Consider the following 12,734-nt stretch of genomic DNA (forward strand, 5'->3'; position numbering starts at 1 on the left):
GCTGTCATGCAACAGCAATGTTCCAGCCAGAACAGGCATTTTTACATCCTCAGTACCACGTGCTCTTGTGGTCCTGCTAGTGCATCAGAGAGAAAAGCCAAATGTGACAGACTAAACCTGACTGTAGGAGAGGGATGGCTTAGCAGAGGGTGGGGACCTGTGGTGCCAGCCAGTACCCGGGCAGTCGGACACAGCCGCAATACCCCAGACTGTCACACTTCACCTGGGAGGGTATCAAAGCCCAGGGGTTCTTTGTTCAGAGTCCCCCAGAGGCACTAGCTCAAGCAGCCACTGTTCCACCACCATAAAATTTTTTTAAGGATACAGAGGTCTGACACTCTGCTATGGAGGACATTCCACGTTTCCAATCTTTTGGGCATTTAGGACCTTTTGATTTTGCTTTGCACCCAAGAAAAATAAATCTCCAAATCTGCACAAATAACTCCTTTAGCATTTCCTCCTTTTATTTTCAGATGATTTTTACATTGTTCTCTGCTACCTTGTCCTCGTCTTTCCAAAATTCCTGTGCCTATTCAAGCCCTACCTTGGTGCACACATTTTCTTTAGTTCTGTAGGGATTTATCTCCAGCAATCCTGCTGACCACACCCATTTCACTGTTGCACAAACCTAACTGTGGGCTGCAGTATGTGAATCCCACTCTGGTGTGGGAGATGGCAGGGCACCAGAGCAGGCCCTGAAGAAGGGACATTCGGGGGATTAGTGAAGAGACTGTCGGAACCCGGTCTAACTCTTAGAACTCCGGCACCACCACAGGAGTAGGGAACTGCCCCAGGATAGCGATTTACCAGAGGCAGAACATTTAGAACCAGACACCAGCCATGACAGGGACCAGGCAGAGGAGAAAGGAGGAGGGCCTCTGAGGTTCCACAAGGAAGAGTTTATTCCAGGTGAAAGAAATAGGATAAAAAGCCCCTAGATTTATTGTGCAAGGGGTTTTATACAGATACAAGTCAGGGGGTGCATACAAACAGCTGACCAATAGGGAATCCTCGGGGGAGCAGTGAGGGGATTAGTCAAGTGTCTGGGGCCCATTGCGGTAGGAGAGTGGAGAGGATGGCTCACATGGGCCCACGGGGCCTCCAGAATAGGGGAATTCCAAAGGGCTGTTGCAGTCAGAGATTGGCCTGAAGGTTCCTTCGGGAACCAAGAGGCTGGGGTGCCGTGACAGGCAGGGAAAGAGTTGGAACAAGGGGCGGGGAATGGCATGAGGGACAGCTTTGAGGGAGGGTAAAACCCATGGGTAAACCATGAACCACTTAAACAGGAATCAATAAAATAAATTCAAACTGCAACAATCAAGAGCATCTTCAGAGACACAGCCTGACTGACCAGCAATGGAAGCAGGAAAAAAAAAACTTTTGCTGAGCAATGGCCCTTTGATGAAGCACAACATTTACAATCAGGGCAGCCCACTTGTACAGATGTGGGCACACTCTGGGGGTACAGCTGAGGCCATGAGGGCACAGCAGGCTCAGGGGTCACAGCAGGCTGAGGTCACAGCAGGCTCAGGGATCATAGCAGGCTGAGGTCACAGTTGACTCTGAGGTCACAGAGGTGCCAGACCTGGTGGTTGCACAGCAGCACAAGGAGCGAGCACTCAGTCCTTGAGCACAACTGTTGCGGCAGCAGCAGCGGTGGCAGCAGTGGTGCTGACATTGGGACAGCAGTGTCAGGACAGCGGTGGCAGCAAGAGCTGCGGGACTGGCAGAGGGCAAGGCACCATGGCCCTTGCTCTGCGCCTCTTCCTCCTGCTCCTCCTGGCCATGGCCCTGCCTGCCAGGGCTGCCCAGGCTGCTCCGCTGCAAGTGCGGCGAGCAGGTGAGCCGGCAGCCTGGCTCCCCTTTCCCGGGACAGCGCTCCCTGCTCCCTGAGAAGCGCTGGGGATGGTTTTCCCCAGGCCTTTAGGGAGGGTTTCCTCTGGGGGAGGTAGAGAGCTCCCATGGCCCTGGGCAGCCCCAGTTTCCTCTCCAGGGATGTGTCACAGGGCCTGCAAAGAGGATGCAGAGCGACCAGGAGCCAGCCCAGAGCTCCCCAGCCCCTGTGCAGTTTGGCCTTATCCATTCACATCTGGCTCCCATAGCCTTAACCAACCCCCTGGCTGTGCCCAATTCCCAGAGGCAGAAGGGGATCCCAACACAACACGGAACTGCTTCTGATCTGTGCTCTGTTCTAGACTGGAATCATAACATGGATTATTTGGATGCCCTGCTGGAAAGTGGGTGGAAATTCCTGGAAGATGCTGGAGGCAAGTTCTCAGTGTGCCTTTCCTGAGACAATAATCACTGTCGATGTGGCAAGAGCTCGCTCGCCTTCCATTTCCCTTAACATAATCTCATGGTTGAAGGAATCTGGAATTCTTGGCCTGCTCCTTTCTGGAGCCCTGAGTGATCCCATAGGATCGCTGTCAGTGGGAGAAAGGAGCATTTAGCTGTCCATCCTCCTCCCATGTGCAATGGCTGTGTGTCCTTCTGTGTGCTCTGTGCAGTCACAGAGAAGAGTAGAACGGGGAGGGGCCAGGCCCAGGACTGTGCCCCGGGGCTGAGCCTTGCCTGCAGCCTGAGAATCTCCTACAGTGCCATGGGTACTGTTCTGTCCTGTCTTTCTTTGCAGCTGAACCTGTTGGTGAAGGTGATCTGGCTTCCCAACCCACATTAAGGATTGAGCCTCAGGGAGATGGTGAGGGTAGGTCAAGGCCTTTCCCCTGGGAGAGCTGCCAGCATAGAGCCCAAAGCTCGGCCAGGGGGGCATCGCTGCAGGTGCCAGGACAGAGCCATGCATGTGTGTGCCCTCACCCTGCACGATCCCCTCACTCTTCCTGGGACTCAGTGGTGCCCGTGCAGCTGAGCAGAGATGGCAGAAGCTTCTGTGGCTGATGTGTTACAGATGTGTCTGCATGGAGGCCTTTTCCTGTCCCTGTGATCATTCCTACACGGAAGCCAGGATCCCGTCGCAGGGGTGAGTAGTGTGTCCCTGCTGAGCCCACAGCCTGAGACCTGCTTTTGTGGCATCCATTCATGGGAAATGGAAATATAGTGCTCCAAGGACCCCCGACAGGGAAGATCAAACACACAAGAGACAAGACATCCCTGCAATCATCGAAACACGTGAAGCAAATGCTGAAGGGAATACTTCAGAGAAGTCAAGGTGGGTGCATTCCCTCAGCCGTGTCCTGGGGCTCAGCAGCTGGGGGCTTTGGCTGCACATCTGGACACGCTGTGCCCGGCACAGCTGGAAGGGATCCATGGTAGCCTCGCTGCCCCGCTGCTGCTTCCACACCCTGCAGGGCTGTTTCCTAGCCTGGCCTGGCTGCAGCTTTTCCCAAGCCTCTGCAGGAAGGCATTGGGCATCAGCTGACAGACAGCCCAAACCCCACCACAGGCCTGAGAATCTCCTGAAATTTCCCTGTCTCCACAGGGCACATCAGGTGTAGGGGCTGTTTGGAGAAGGGACCCGTCTGGGACAGTCCCAAAATCCAGGGTGTTTTCTGATCCTTATCCATGCCTTTCACAACTATTGCCACCTGAAGCTGTCATCTTCCCCATTCCCAATGAGGAATGCTTCCATCTTATCCAGCGGTCTCTTTTCCATTCTTCAGAAATGAAAGGAGCGCCTGTGCTGAAAGCTGAGTTCCCTGGAGGAAGCAGTGATTCTGTGCCAGCCTCTGCTGCAGGAAGGGAGGCGATGCCAGGCACAGCCACAGGAGGTAATTGCTGTGCCTCTGGGCCTGAGCCCTGCTGAGGCTTGAGCTGCCCTCTCTGCTGCTTGGCACTGCGGGCAGGGCCCAGACAAGACGGGCACAGCCCAGAGGAATTGTCCCGAGCAGGCTCAGGGCACTCGGCTACTGAGCTGTCCTGCTGGGCTCCCTCCGTGGGAGACACGTCCCGAAACCTGGGAGCGGCTGCACGGGGTGAACATGGTGGGGAAAGGGCAAAGGGGGAGAGCAAGGCTCCAGTGAGTCATGACAGGGCCTGGCCATGTGCCCTCAAGGACTGGGCAGTGTCCCAGCAGAAGCAGGGCAGGAGGGACAGAGGGAGGCAGGGATAGCTGTGGCACTGCCTGCTGCAGATTTCCCCAGGGCTTTAGTGAGGATTTCCTCTGTGTTTGAGTTGGAGCCCCTAGGGCCCTGGGTTACTCCCGTTGCCCCTTCCAGAGATGTTGCAAAGGACCTGCTAAGTGGGTAGAGAGTGACCAGGAGCCTGCCCAGAGCTCCCCAGTCCCCTGTGCAGCTTTGGCCGTGTCAATTCACGTCTGGCTCCCATGACTTTATCCGACCCCCACATAGCTCATTTCCCAGGGGCAGAATGGGATCCCAGCACGCCCTGGAAAATGTTGTCCTCTCTGCTCTGTTCTAGATGAGGTTGCTGGGAAGGTTTCGCCATTAGATTGGCTGATTAATGTTTTGAAGCCCTTGGAGCCTCCTGCAGGTATGTTCTCACTGTCCCACCAAGGATTAATCATTGACAACCTGGCAGGACCAGGTGACAGAAACTTCTGTGTCTGTTGAGTTACAGGTGCTTCTGCAGGGAGGACTTTTGCTGCTCCTTTTCTTGTTCCTGCACGCAAGCGCAGCGCCCATTGCAGGGGTGAGTAGTGTGTCCCTGCTGACCCCACAGGCTGAGCCCTGCTTTTGTGGCATCCAGTCATTGGAAATGGGACTACTTTCTCTTAAGGTCCTCCGAGAAGGAAGAACAAACCCAGAGGCGAGACGAAATCGCTTAAGTCAAACAACGTCTTGAAACAAATAGTGGAGGAACTGCACAAAGGGAATGGTGAGAGCATTTCCCTCAGCCTTGTCCTGGGGCTCAGCAGCCGGGGACTTTGGCTACACATCGAGACATGCTGAACCCGGCACAGCAGGAAGGGATCCATGGCAGCCTCGCTGCCCCGCTGCTGCTTCCACGCCCTGCAGGGCTGTTTCCCAGCCTGGCCTGGCTGCAGCTTCTCCCCAGCCTCTGCAGGAAGGCATTGGCCATCAGCTGACAGGCCGAACAAACATCAACAGGCCCTGAAATTCCCCACAATATCATGGTCTCCAGATTAGGAAAAGGAGGTGGTTTGCAGCAGGGCGTGATCTGACCCAGCCCCAATAACCTGGCCATTTTCCTGGTCTTTAACAAATATTGCCTCCTATATATGCCAGCACCCAAATAGCAAACAGCTCCCTCTGATGAAGTTGTCTCCATTCCTTTCTCAAGAGATGGACATAGAGGTTCTGTGGAAAGCAGCATTTCCTGAAGGAAGCAGTCGCTCTTTGTTGCCAGCCCCTGCCACAGGAAAGGAGGAGATGCCAGACACAGGCACAGGCACAGAAGGTAATTGCTGTGCCAGGCTCAGCCCTTGGCAGGGCTGTGTGGCAGCAGCTCTTCCCCAGGGCCTGCCCTGCACAGGCCCGGCAGCAGCCAAAGCTGGAGGTGCCTCTGGAGCTCGTTCACAGCCCCGGGGAAAGGGGACTCGTGCACCAACGTCCCGCCCGCTGCAGCTGTTCCAGAGCTGGCCCTGAGTGCCCAGAGGCCCAAGGCACAGGAGCAGCCCCGAGCGGGAGCCCTGCCGCGAGCCCAGGGCCAGAGCCAGCCTTGGCACAAAAGGAAACAGTTCTCATCTTGGTTTGCTTCCAGACTGGGATACTGGGAAGGCTTCTCCATTCACCTGGAGGTTTGAAATTGTGAAGCCCACTGAGGGTTCTGCAGGTGCGTTCTCACCGTCCCACCAAGGCGTAATCATTGACAACCTGGCAAGAACCCAGTGACAGAAGCTTCTGTGGCTGTTCAGTTACAGATGTGACTGCAGGGACAACTTCACCAACTCCTGGGCTGGATAATGAGCACCAAACCAGCTCCCATCACCGGGGTGAGTAGTGTGTCCCTGCTGGCCCCACAGGCTGAGCTCTGCATTTGTGGCATCCATTCATGGGAAATGGAACTACTTTCTGTCAAGATCCTCCAACAGTAAAGTCAAAACACACAACAGACAGGAAATTCCAGAAGCCATTTGAAGTCATGTGGCAACTGCTGAAGGAAGAGCTTCAGGGAGGACAAGGTGGGTGCTTCCCTCAGCCTTGTCCTGGGGCTCAGCAGCCAGGGGCTGTGGCTGCACATCTGGACACGCCGTGCCCAGCACAGCGGGAAGGGATCCATGGCAGCCTCGCTGCCCCACTGCTGCTTCCACTCCTAGCAGAGCTGTTTTCCCAGCCTGGCCTGGCTGCAGCTTCTCCCCAGCCTCTGCAGGAAGGCATTGGGCATCAGCTGACAGGGAGCCCGAACAGCACCACAGGCCATGCACACCCTGACATCCCCTACAATTTCCCTGTCTCTGAGCAGATCAGGAGGCGCACAGTTGTTTGCACAAGGGAGTGCTCTGGACCAATCCCAAGAGCCTGGGCCTTTTCCTGATTCTTATCCATGTCTTTGAGAAGCATTGCCTCCTGAGCTGCACCCTTGCGGATGGGAAACAGCCCCATCTGATCCAGTGTTCCTTTTCCTTTCTGCAGAAGTGGATGCAGAGGTTGTTCTGAAGGCGGCGTTTCCCACAGGAAGCAGAGATTCTGTGCCAGCCTCTGCTGCGGAAAGGGAGGCGATGCCAGGCACAGCCACAGGAGGTAATTGCTGTGCCTCTGGGCCTGAGCCCTGCTGAGGCTTGAGCTGCCCTCTCTGCTGCTTGGCACTGCGGGCAGGGCCCAGACAAGACGGGCACAGCCCAGAGGAATTGTCCCGAGCAGGCTCAGGGCACTCGGCTACTGAGCTGTCCTGCTGGGCTCCCTCCGTGGGAGACACGTCCCGAAACCTGGGAGCGGCTGCACGGGGTGAACATGGTGGGGAAAGGGCAGAGGGGGAGATCAAGGCTCCAGTGGATCCTGACAGGGCCTGGCCACGTGCCCTTGAGGACTGGGCAGTGTCCCAGCAGAAGGAGAGCAGGAGGCACAGAGGGAGGCAGGGATAGCTGTGGCACTGCCTGCTGCAGTTTCCCTCTGGGCTTTAGGGAGGATTTCCTCCCTGTGTGTGAGGGAGAGAGCCCCAGGGCCTTGGGCTACTCCAGCCAGCCCACCAGGGACATTGCCCAGAACCTGCAAAGATTGTGGAGAGTTACCAGGAGCCAGCCCAGAGCTCCCCAGGCCCCTGTGCAGCTTTGGCCATGTCCATTCACACCTGGCTTCCATGGCCTTAACCGAGCCCCTTGCAGTGCCCAATTCCCAGAGGCAGATGGGGATCTCAGCACAGCATGGAAATGGTTCTGATCTGTGCTCTGTTCTAGACTGGAATCGTAACATGGATTATTTGGAAGCCCTGCTGGAAAATGGCTTGAAATTCCTGGAAGATGCTGGAGGCAAGTTCTCAATGTGCCTTTCCTGAGACAATAATCAGCGTCTGTGTGACAAGAGCTCACTCGCCTTCCATTCCCCTTAACATAATCTCACGGTTGAAGGAATCTAGAATTCTTGCCCTGCTCTTTCTGGAGCCCTGAGTGATCCCACAGGATGGCTGTCAGTGGGAGGAAGGAGCATTTAGCTGTCCATCCTCCTCCCATGTGCAATGGCTGTGTGTCCTTCTGTGTGCTCTGTGCAGTCACAGAGAAGAGCAGAGCGGGCAGGGACCAGGCCCAGGGCTGTGCCCCGGGGCTGAGCCTTGCCTGCAGCCTGAGGATCTCCTACAGTGCCATGGGAGCTGTTCTGTCCTGCCTTTCTTTGCAGCTGAACCTGCTGCTGACAGAGATCTGGCTTCACAAACCACATCCAGGACTGAGCCTCAGGGAGATGGTGAGGGTAGGCAAGGCCTTTCCCCAGGGAGAGCTGCCAGCACAGAGCCCAAAGCTCGGCCAGGGGGGCATCGCTGCAGGTGCCAGGACAGAGCCATGCACGTGTGTGCCGTTCACCCTGCGCGATCCCCTCACTGCTCCTGGGGCTCAGTGGTGCCCGTGCAGCTGAGCAGAGATGGCAGAAGCTTCTGTGGCTGATGTGTTACAGATGTGTCTGCAGGGAGGACTTCTCCTTCAGCTCAGCTGGATTCTTGGCACCAACCCAGCTCCCATCGCAGGGGTGAGTAGTGTGTCCCTGTTGACGCCACAGCCTGAGCCCTGCTTTTGTGGCATCCATTCATGGGAACCGGAACTACTTTCTGCTAAGGTCCTCCAAAAGGAAAGACCCATGATAGTGCAGCCAAAACGTCTCTTGACTCAAATGAATTCCTGAGACAAACACTGAATGGGGCACAGGCAGGACAAGGTGGGTGCATTCCCTCAGCCTTGTCCTGGCACTCAGCAGCCGGGCCCTTTGGCTGCACATCTGGACACGCCGTGCCCGGCACAGCAGGAAGGGATCCATGGCAGCCTCGCTGCCCCGCTGCTGCTTCCACGCCCTGCAGGGCTGTTTCCAAGCCTGGCCTGGCTGCAGCTTCTCCCCAGCCTCTGCAGGAAGGCATTGGGCATCAGCTGACAGACAGCCCAAACCACACCACGGGCCTCAGATCCCCTGCAACATCCCTGTCTCTGAGCAGATCAGGAGGCACAGTAATTTGGAGGAGGGAGTGTTCTGGCCCAGCCCCAACAGCATCGGCATTTTCCCAATCTTCACACTGACATTTACAAGTGTTACCTCCTGCCGATGTCACCTCCCCAATGGGGAATGTGTCCATCTGATCCAGCTGTGCCTCTTTCTTTTTCAAGTGATGGACCAAAAACCTGTGCAAAAGGAGCCACAACGCGGAGCAAGCAGTGGGTCAGTGTCAGGCTCTACTGCAGGAACAAATGTGATGCCAAGCACAGGTGAAAGCACAGAAGGTAATTGCTGTGCCAGGCTCAGCAGGGCTTGGCGGGGCTGTATGGCAGCAGCTCTTCCCGCAGAGTCTGCCCTTGCACGGCCCGGCAGCAGCCAAAGCTGGAGGTGCCTTTGGAGCTCGCTCGCAGCCCCGGGGAAAGGGGACTCGTGCACCAACGTCCCTCCCACTGCAGCTGCTCTGGAGCTGGCCCTGAGTGCCCAGAGGCCCAAGGCACAGGAGCAGCCCCGAGCGGGAGCCCTGCCGTGAGCCCAGGGCCAGAGCCGGCCTTGGCTCCCAACTGGGCAGGGGTTGCACTGGGTCCTGACAGGGCCTGACTCAGTGCCCTGGGGTTGGGGGAGCTGTCACGGGGTAGGGAGGGCCAGGGCTGGCAGTGGCTGCTCAGGGATGGGTTTGGCCCATGTCCCTCAAAGCAGCAACTGCCCAAGCAGCTGCACTGCCCCTGGGCTCTCCTCCCGGCCTGCTGGGCTTTGTTGAGTGGCACAGCCTGTGCCAAGGGGCGGCAAGGTGCCTGCAGGCCCCAGCTCTGGGGAAAATGCAGAACGTCCTGCCCGCATCCACCGTGCTGCCAGCTCAGCAGTGCAGCACCTCACGGTCTCACGCTCCCCATTGCTCCCACAGGTGCAGCTGGAACCACTGCGCATGTTCCTGATTCCCAGAAGGGCCCTGGAGGGGGTTTCTGTCAGGGAACAGGCTGCTGGCTGGGGTTACTGGCAGGCCTACTTCTTTTGGAGCTTGTCTTCATGTTGTGCTGCTTTGGAATCTGGTATTCCTGGAAGAGAAACGGGTGAGTGTTTTGTTACTCTCCCCCTCAAACAGCTTCTTTTGAAAGTCAACTGCAGACAGGAAACATTACCAGTGAGGCTACGGTGTAGGTGTGGCCAGTCCATGATTGTCCAAAGAACTCTGCTGTGGGTTCTGCTGCTGCCCAGAGCTTTCATTGGCCTCCTCATTGCTGGGCCTTGTCCTGGGGGGCCTGCTGGGGCTGCAGCCAGTGCTGGCTCCCACTGAGGCTGCCTGGCCCAGAGCAGCCCCAGGGGCACAGGGCAGAGGCAAAGCACAGTGGGGAGGAGAAAGAGCAGGGATGAGATTGCCCTTGAAAGAGAGAGGCGCTCTGGGGCCCGCTCCTGCCCAGGGAGCCTGCCCAGAGCCGTGCCCTGCTGGCTGGGGTCTTGAGGGGCAGCTGTGCATCTGGGCCGAGCTGTGCCAGCAGCTCCAGCCATGCTGGGGAGCCTTGCCAGCTCTGGGCCCTGCTGTGCAGGAGGCTCCCTGTGTGCCACTGGCAGCTGGGGCCTCAGCCACCTCCTCTCTCCACAGTTCCACCTCTGGACAGGAGTTTAAAGGCGGCAGCACCTCACACCTGGAGGGCCTGGGCAGACCTGTCAAGAGTTCTGAGAAGAGGATCCCGGAACAGCCATCTAAGACGAAACCTGCTATTCTCCCATTGTAGATCCCAGTGCCACCTCCTCTCCCCATGTGAATCCCTGAGCTGCCCTCATCCCCTTTTTCATCTTCCTCTGTCCCGTCCCAGCCCATTCCCGAGTTCTTCCATAGACCCCAGCAGCATCCCAGCACCCTCCAGTCCCTCCTGCAACCAACATGTCCCTTCCTCTGCCCCGGAGCCCCCTGGCCCTGTCCTCTAAACTACCCTGTAGGTTACACCCCTGTTGAAAACACCAATCACTTGTTTTTAAAATTTTAAAGTTTAATAAAATGGTTATATAGGTAGTAATACAATTAGAGTAATGATAATTTGCACAATTTGAATTAGGACAATATGAGACAATAGAAACAAAGAGTTACGGACGTCCGGGTACCTTTTTCTTTGTGCTACCCTCTTGTCCAGGCAGCACAAGCTCAAAAGAGGACACCTGTTATCAGAGGATTAACCCTTAAAAACAATACCCTGTTGCATATTCATACACTTCATACATGATGCATAAATTCCATTCAAATACAGGATTCTGTCCACTCATCATCAACTTCTACCTCTGAATCCTAACAGTGCCTTCGAGGCGGGAAGAAGTTCGTTTCTTCTGATAAGAGGGCAATGAATTCTTTTTCTCTGACAGATATATGTGTCCGGTGGCTGCTATCCTGCTGTGAGTCCTTTCTTTAAAAAAAAGTATCTTACATACTGTAGCTTCTTTTTTAACATTTTTTATAAGCTAAAACTATATTTAACACACTACTTAAATGAATTAATTCAGCAATAGATTCTAATGCAACACCTATAATATTCATTTTAGTATTTGTGAAAAATCAATTATAAACTACGCATTTTTCACAACCCTCGTCCCCCCCATCCCCACCCAGGTAGCAGACGGCCCCTTCTTCTGATGCAATAAAGAGATGGAGCTGTCACCCCAGTGTCCGGGTGGCAGCAGCAGCAAAGCCCAGCCGGCAGCAGCACTGGCTCAGCTCCGTGCCCAGGAGCAGCCGTGGATGCCCACGGTGTGGGCAGGCAGGAGCCAGGCAGGTCCTGTTGTGACCAGCGGCAGGGTCCCCAGGGCTGGGGGAGCCCATGCTGAGCGTCTCTGGGCTGAGGGCACATTTCCTTCCTCGGCATCATCTGGGCCTGCACCTCCTCCAGTGGCAAGCCCAGGAAAAGAGGGAAGCCATCAAGAGCATCTCCACAGACACAGCCTGACCAGCAATTCCAGCACGCAAAACAAAGCTCCTCCCTAATTAACACACACTTGATAGAACCTAATTGATGGGCCATCACCAATGCAGGGTGCTGCACAGGGTCTGCTCCTCTGGACGAGGGCCAGAAGGGGAGGGAAGGGAAGGGCTGTGTGGCCTTGGGGCCCGATGGGGCTGATGAACAGCCCCAGAGGCACAACAACCCAGCTGCAGCCACGCTCCGTTTCCTGGTCAAAACACTCGGCGTAGCTGCTCTGGCCTTCCCCGTAAGGCACCTGGGGGCTATGGAGGCCCCCATAAGGCGCACGAGGGGCTGGGGTCCCTTGTGGGACGCACAGGGATATTTTAGGCCCCCTCTGAGGCACGGAGGGCACTGGGGTCCACTTCAAGTCATGCAAGGAATTTGGAATTTTGTATGAGGCATGCAGGGAGTTTGGGATCTCTCCCAAGGTGTGCAGGGCGCTGGGGTCTCTGCTGAGGCACATGACGGGGTTTTGGGCTCTCATTTCACATGTGGAGAGGGCTGTGGTCTCTCATAAGCATCCCGGGGCTTTGCGTCCCTCCTGCTGCCCGCAGTGGGGCTGGAGTCTCTGCTGAGGCCCGCAGGGCTCGGGGCCCTCCCGCGCTCCCTCCCGAGGCCCTCCGGGCCCGTCCGGCTCGGGGCTGCCGCGGCCCTGGGGCAGCCGCCGTGCCGGGACGGCGCTGGCGACGAGCCGAGCCGGAGCTGCCCCGCCGGGTCGCGCGGCACGGGCACGGCACGGGCGGCGCTGAGCGTCGGGCAGGCGGCGCCACAGCCCCGGCCCTGCCTCCTTCGGGGCCGGGCACACACAGCCCCGCAGGCAGAGCGGCGGCTCCGGGCTCCGCTCAGAGCCTGAGGGAACGGAACCGATTCCAAAAGAGCCTGGGGAGCCCCTGGAGGCACAGGGCCCTGGCGCTGCCCGCCCGCCTCTCCTGTGGCCATCCCGGGCGGCAGGGGCTCGCTCTGGGCGAGCTGCCGGCTCCTGCCACTGACCTGACAACGCTGAGGGGCTATCGGGGCCGGGACTGGGCTTGCTAGTGTTATGTTTGCCCAATTATCCCATCAAAAAAACCCAAACAATATTTAAGGTAGCAACAATTTTAATTGAATAGTTTAGAAAATATATAAATAAGGGATAATTTGGTTCCAACAATAGCACATAAGCAAAAACAACTGCGGGGTACGGAGTGCAGGGTTCAATGACCCTTGCCACTTCACGTACAAGCTTGCCAAGTGAAAATCACCCCTTATATGCCATGTGTCAATGCCATCTCCTCCTATT

General features: G+C 56.6%; 1 long non-coding RNA gene across 2 annotated transcripts; it reads left to right on the forward strand.

The window, feature by feature from the left end:
* The first annotated feature begins 7,483 nt into the window (after positions 1–7,483).
* LOC141726609 (uncharacterized) lies at positions 7,484–10,443 on the forward strand. 2 transcript variants are annotated; one of them, XR_012577727.1, is made up of 5 exons: positions 7,484–7,778; positions 7,980–8,051; positions 8,678–8,791; positions 9,409–9,574; positions 10,105–10,443. It is a non-coding gene; the product is annotated as an uncharacterized LOC141726609 (long non-coding RNA). The 2 variants fall into 2 exon arrangements; XR_012577726.1 differs by lacking the exon at positions 7,484–7,778 and having other exon boundaries at positions 7,814–8,051.
* Positions 10,444–12,734: the final 2,291 nt, after the last annotated feature.

The sequence above is a fragment of the Zonotrichia albicollis genome, chromosome 36, assembly GCF_047830755.1.
Source record: "Zonotrichia albicollis isolate bZonAlb1 chromosome 36, bZonAlb1.hap1, whole genome shotgun sequence".
NCBI lineage: Eukaryota > Metazoa > Chordata > Aves > Passeriformes > Passerellidae > Zonotrichia > Zonotrichia albicollis.